Here is a 7,500-nt window from a genome sequence, read left to right as displayed (position 1 = left end):
GGATACCTTGGTTGCCTCGTTGTATTACCTTGACATTTTTATCGTGATTATTACTTTATACAACGGAGCATTCATCTTGTGTGTGCTTTGCTATCTTTCTCTTTTTTATATTATCCTGGCTTTTATCAGCATTTCACCACAAGAACGAGATTATGGAATCACCTGTAGCGATTGAACTTGATTACAATCCAGGGAAAGTTAACGCTAGTGAAGTACTTCATAAAAGGTTTTTTCAACACCTTACATCTGAAAGGAGTTCACTTTGGCATTTTGTCTCGACGACTGATGATGACGCATAGATGGACCATCATCTATTTTGAATTGTTTAAAATGAACTTTGCTCTATGGTGCTGCTATATGGTCTGATGAAGCTGTTTTAGTGAAAGCGCTTACCGTGTGCACTTTTATCGAATAAAGTATACGTTTTAAATTACGTTGGATATCTTGGTTGCCTCGTTGTATTACCTTGACATTTATATATATTTTATATATATATATATATATATATATATATATATATATATATATATATATATATATATATATATATATATATATATATATATATATATATATATATATATACACATACACATACAATACACACACACACATTTTATATATATATATAACTAAAAACCGTGAAATTCAAAATCTCGAATACCGGAAGTTTTGAATTTCGCGGTTTTACTACACACACACACACACACACACACACACACACACACACACACACACACACACACACACACCATCCGCCACACAAACACACACAATTACTCTTCTACATGAAAGCAGGGGGGCAAGCACCCCTGCACCCCCCACACACCCCCTACTTAAATATTCTCACTCTGAGGTCGCACTACATGTAAACACACACAAAACACCACCACACAAGCTACTTTCTCTTTGCACACACACATCAAAGCAACAAAAAACACTGACACACACCACATCCCTTACCCAAACCCCTTAACACACACACACACTTACATGAATACATAACCATAGCGGAACTTTAGAAGCACAAAATTCAAAACCTCCGATATTCGAGGTTTTGAATTTCACTCTTCTAAACTTTCGCTATTATGTGGATTCGGCTTCTTGGGCTCGAAATACTGAAATTCGAGATTCCAGTATTTTGAGCTTCTGAACTGAACCCATATATATATATATATATATATATATATATATATATATATATATATACGGATTTGTTTAAAGAAGTCGAGCCACAATTAACAGATCCCTAGCTCATCAAAATGGAGCATCGAATCCGGGCCCGACCAGAATTGGAAATACATTTTAATATGGATAGTGCTGGTAGACAGCTTTCCAATTTCCCACTCTTCTTCCAAAATAGACTTTAACATGAGATCAGAAAGCGGGAGGGAAATGTGTTCCTCTCTCCCAACCCTAGTTATTCATTAGGGTGGGATGCAGTGCTTTATCTTTTAGTTTACTAAACTAGGCTTTATAAATTTTAATTTTCCAGATGACAATCAAAAAGATCAATTCAACTATCACAACATGGAGTTTATGCCTCATATATCTGAGATATCTAAATATACCAACTCCCAGATCATGAAACTTGGGTTAAAGGGAAAGTCCTTTCCCTACTGTTCTTCAAATCTTAAAACGCTGGCTGACATTTGATATAACTCAGATTCTCTTAGGTCTACTCACAGAGTCATGGTTTGATTAAACAAATGCCACTGAAAGCCACGCATTCCTTATGGAAGTCCACAAATGTTGTTACATTTCTAAAATGTGGACCCAAATCTGTATTCATACAAGCCCATTATTTTTTTGTTAGCATTAACTAACATTTTAGAAAAGTCTGAATGATGTAAGTAAAAACAGGCACATTAAATTTTAAGACTTGCTGACTACCTGTGAGTGTTGCTTTATAAAGAGACAGAGCACTGCGACTTCCACTGGCACATCGCCAGCACTATCTGCAGAGTGATGGCTGAAAGGGAGCTAACATGGGTGATGTTTGTGGCTCTAGCAAAGATTTGTTACACTATATCACATCAGAGTTATTAAGAGACCTGTCATTATATAACGTAAGCCTATCACCTCATGATTGTCTTGTATGTGCTTGCACAGCAGACCTTTTCAAATATTAATTATTATTCACTGTTCTAAGTGAGATGCAGTACAGAGTAGAATAGCTCATGGCTCAGTCCAGGGATGTCTTCTGTTAAATTTTTTCTTCAAGCACACTAGCAGTAGAATTTGCACACTTGAACAAACTAATGCTCATTGACGACATCATCGTGTGGACCTCTAGTCACTGTCCTAAGCTATGCAGTGGTCTGCAAAAATGAAAAAATACCAGATGCAGTTAATTCAAAATTAGGATCGCTCGGTTCTTTACCTCATTACTACAGACTGAATATTAGTATTTAATTCTTCCTAAGAAAATTTTGCAAGCTTAGTCACAGATCAGTATATTCACTTAAAAGTTCATTAACTTTGTCATTAGCAGATCTCTGACACTTAAGAGTAATTAAAAAAATGTTCTAGGTTATCATCTCTGAATTCACTTGATATATTCTATAATGCTTTGAAATGTACATACCAAACCTTGCCCATTCTATTCCAAAGAGTGTAGAACTCTCCCCCTTTGAAGTTCAGGAAACTGCCAACTTTCTTGTCCTTCTAGAATAAAATTATATTATTATTTCTGAGATCAGGATGGTGTCTGCATTTATAATAATATTATATACTACAGAATAACCCTGATAAAGTTATCATGTGCTATCTGCTGTAAATGTGTATTTCCCATCTTATATTATAGCTTAATCTTGAATGAAAGTAAGTCATAGTGGCCCAGTTCACCTGACTTTTAAATAAAAGTAAAACAAAATAAGTTTTTTGTTTATTCCTGTATGTCTGTGTCCTTATAATATCAGCAGGAAAAGCCTAATTTTAATCAGACTGAGATTTGCATGAGTTTTATTGTATCCTGCACCATACCTGACAAGAGTTATACATTTTTTAACAAAAGTGTTCCATGATTGCTTGTAAAACAGCAATTGAAATGCAAACTTGCACCTGGCTGTATACAAACAAATCTAGAATATTTGCTTAAAGTATGCAAGTTGTCTGAATCAGAATAAAAGATAAATGAGAACTATTAAAATAATTTGTATGCATTATAAATAACATTGTCAAAAAAGGTTTGGAAGTTAACTACTGCGGGCTTTTTTTCCTCCAGGCTTGCTAGATGAGTCTTGCATTTTTATGACTGTGAATTGCTTTTACTGTAATATGTATACCCATCTTTTTACTACTCTTCAAGTCATTTAGAGTTAAATCACCAAATAATCATTATTTTATTTATTCTATATTAAAAGTAAAAATAAGGTAAGTTAAACAATAAAGCAATTGTCTAGCTGAAAGTCACCAGGTGTGCCTTTAGAGAACTATAGAAGCATTGTGTAGCTGAGAAAACAGAATATACTGAGATGAAGTAAGAGATATACAGCTGACGCATAAATGTGCCACCAAGCAAAACAAAAGTAATGAGCTGTTAACACAGAAACATGAAGCACTTGCAACACATTTTTATTAGACAGCAATCTGAAAGGAAAAAGTATGTTGCAGTTATATGAATATAAATGTTATTTAATCAGCTCAACAGCAAGAAAAATGCAGTTTCCTTCAATGCTCTGAATACAAATAAAGCCAGAGCAGAGAGATATACATCTTGAATAACGCAAGTAGTATTCAATAAAAAGTAAGCTGTGTATTAAAATACGGCTGTGAGTGTCTTTAAGTTATCTTTTATACAGCAAAAATGTATAAAGTTAAAGAATCCAGAATTACTTATGGATAAAAAATCAGAATGCACAGTGACTTGCCACATGATATAGGAAACAACGTCTCTCCAGACTTACTTATATTCCAAAAGAAAATATGTTCATTAATAATGCGCCTCAGTGAAAATAACAAAGTATTAATACAATTACAACATCCTCTTCACTGACTGTTCCCATGCAAAAGTCTTATTTCATTCCCCGTTTCTTTTAACTACATGGTAGAAGCAGGTGTAAGGAATATGACAAGGAAACATAATGCAATTATGCCTTATTTCTCCTTTTTTTGTTTGTTTCAGATTTGTACATATATTGATTGTTTTAATAACCAAAGTATATTATCTAAAGCTACATACAGGACAACAACAGCCCACCTCAAACTGCACAGAGTATTTTGTACTTTATCATTTGTCTACGTCTCTCTCTTTTACGATTTGTTTCACCACTGCCATCTGTCTGAAACATTCACAAACAAATAAACAAGCAAAGAACCCCTTCACATGTGCGCGTGCGCACACACACACACACACAAAAATATATACATAGAGAGAGAAAGACTAAGAGAGATCTACATATCTATATATCTATCCATACACACACACACACACACACACACACACAAACACACACACACACACACCTATATATATATATATATATATATATATATTTCATCCTGTAGATGTTGTACCTTCCCTACCCCTCTGTTGTTGTGCCTGCACAGTAATTTGCATGGGTTTCTTTCCTGAGTGACCCTCCCACCTGGGATTCACTGCATAAAGCAATTTCTACCTTCTCCAGTGAAGCTGGCTATCTTAACTAAGTAAAACCTCTGGGAAGCAAGAACCTGACTCCTTCCAGCTTTTCAATTGTAATAGGTGAACTACAATTTAGTTTTTGTAAACTATTGAGGCTTAATGGTGTATGCACAACAACAGTGAAGGGATATAGCCAACTGCCACTAGATTGGGCTATACCACTTTGAATCAGCCTTACACTCTCACAGTGTGCCAGTCCCAAGCCTTTACTTTTTAATTTGGTAAAGTAATTTTGCTCCCTCCTTATTGACTACACTTGCTAGTTTACCCCTAGGATCCAATTAAAATTAGCCTGAAAATTGGTGTAAAATTAAAAAAGAATAAAACAAATTAAAGTACAGCCAACAACACTGCTTACATGCAATCATACAAACCAAACCAAAAGCCCAAGGTAACTCTCAGAGCCAGTCCTCACCTTACACTGATAGTTTTCCAGCCCTTCTCCCTGTGGGGGGGGGGGGATCCATAAGTTCCTGGTTAATCCTGTCCTTACTGCTCTCTTCTCCATTCTCCATATCTGCCACTCCCACCCCCACCCCTGATTATCTTCATTAGTCAGCCCCCTCCTAGGGTGCCATCTTTAATCAAACTCTCTACTACGTGACTCACATTCATTTCATCCTGTAGCTGTTGCACCTTCCCTACCCCTGTTGTTGTGCCTGCACAGTAAGTAAGTTACTTTGCATTGCTGCCCTCTCTTTGCTGTAAGCTGCTGATTTATTTGGTTATTACTGTTAACTACTGAGGTATTTCATGGTGCTAAGCTGTAACTGCTGTTCAGAACTCCTATATGTTTTGAGAGCTAACTAATGTTCTAACTTACAAACTGCTTGTTTTATGAAGGTAGAGTTTTAATTGTTGGATATCTGACAGGCATCCTGCTGTTTTGCAGAGGTCATTCATGTTCTAATTACATTTGTAAACATTCGAGGTTCTCCAGTTTGATTCTCGGCTTGGGTTGGGAGTGCCTTCTGTGTGGAGTCTGCATGTCCTCCCCGCGCCGAGTGGGTGTTCTAAAGATATGCGTTGAATGGGTATGCCTTCGTTGAAGGTTGGGCGTTGGGCTGGCAACTTGACACCATAAAAAACAACTGCCAATCATTAGCGGACTGGAGTTCCGCTGTGGCGACCCCTTACTTGGAAAAGACAAAAGACAAACAACAACCACCTATGGCATGCTACTGTACTTAGAAGACTTACAGGCTGGACTTTATAATTGCTTTTATAGAAGGCTATGTGAATGCAGTTCATGTTACTGTTAGTTCATACTGAATAACATAGCTCTAGAATTATTGTCCTAAAACAGCCATACTTTGCTTTGTGCATTATATCCTGTGTGTATATACAGCTGTTATCACTAGACTTAGAGGCTGTATGTTACTGCTGTTAGTCTGTGGTTTTACAGAGCTGATACTGTATGCACTATAATCAATTTTAATTATAATGTATGCAATATAATTAATTTTACTCTCCAGCTCTATTCCTTGCATGCTGTCCACTTCACATTATTGTAAACTTTGCACTTATTCTGCCTTATTTACCTTTATTTTTCAGTTTGCACAGGTTTCTTTCCTGAGTGCCCCCCCCCCCCCCACACACACACACACCAACCTGGGATTCACTGCATAAAGCAATTAAGCAATTTCTACCTTCTCCACTGAAGCTGGCTATCTTAACTAAGTAAAACCTCTGGGAAGCAAGAACCTGACTCCCTCTAGCTTTTCAATTGTAATAGGTGAACTACAATTTAGTTTTTGTAAACTATTGAGGCTTAATGGTGTATGCACAACAACAGTGAAGGGATCTAGCCATTTGCCACTAGATTGGGCTATACTACTTTGAATCAGCCTTACACTCACACAGTGTTCCATTCCCAAGCATTTACTTTTTAATTTGGTAAAGTAATTTTGCACCCTCCTTATTGACTACACGTGCTAGTTTTCCCCTAGGATCCAATTAAAATTAGCCTGAAAATCGGTGTAAAATTAGATATTTTATTTAAAAAGACATTGGTACACATACAGTAATAGAAAAGAAAATAAGCCATATTAACATTTTTTTAATTGTTATGCAGTATATATTTAACAATCTTTATTTAGTCCAGCATTGCAAAAAGTGCTCAGTTCCTGCATTTCCATAAATTTTATTCCTCCTGAATACTATTCAGCATGCCTGTTCCTACAATTTCAATTTATTGCTATGTAATGTTCTCATAATTTTTTCTAAAGATACCATTTCCAATTTCTTAGTGTTTGCATAGGTATTTCTGCACCCCAAGCAGAATTCAGAGAATTTTCCCCAAGTAGACATAATATGCTGAATGGGTGATGGGGAAGCAAAGGTAACTGGGAACATTTTTTTTTTGAGAATGCAGCAAGTTGGCAGATTTTAAAAATTCCATACAGAATTCTTTGTCAGGGGTGTTGGGGGGGCGGGTGGCTGTAACTGGGGAAATGATTCTTCTGAGCTGGGATACTGGATCTGAATTGCTCAGACATAGTAAGACCTTACTAAGTTGAATTCACTTTGCTGTAAAAAGGCAATTTCTTGAAAATGGAAACAAGACAGAAACTTTTATAAAATTGTATATGAAATGAGTCGGTAACTATTCAGTGAAACTGGAGCTTTCCTTAATTTCAGCTACATGGATTCTTATCAACAAAGCAATGGGGACAGCTCTGCCACTGTACCATTAAGGTGCATTATTTTGATCTAACTACCCATCATATTCTGAGGGAGATGGGGAGGAAACAATTATCCCAGTTTCTTAATAACAGCCAGTAACTCATTAGCAAAGAATGGAAGCTCCACAACTACAGCAGTCTTAACTGGTGGCAACAGCAGGCTAGCCCTCT

Source organism: Protopterus annectens, chromosome 15.part0, assembly GCF_019279795.1.
Source record: "Protopterus annectens isolate FY-2018-M chromosome 15.part0, PAN1.0, whole genome shotgun sequence".
Classification (NCBI taxonomy): Eukaryota; Metazoa; Chordata; order Ceratodontiformes; family Protopteridae; genus Protopterus; species Protopterus annectens.
Note: the sequence above shows the minus strand (reverse complement) of the source record.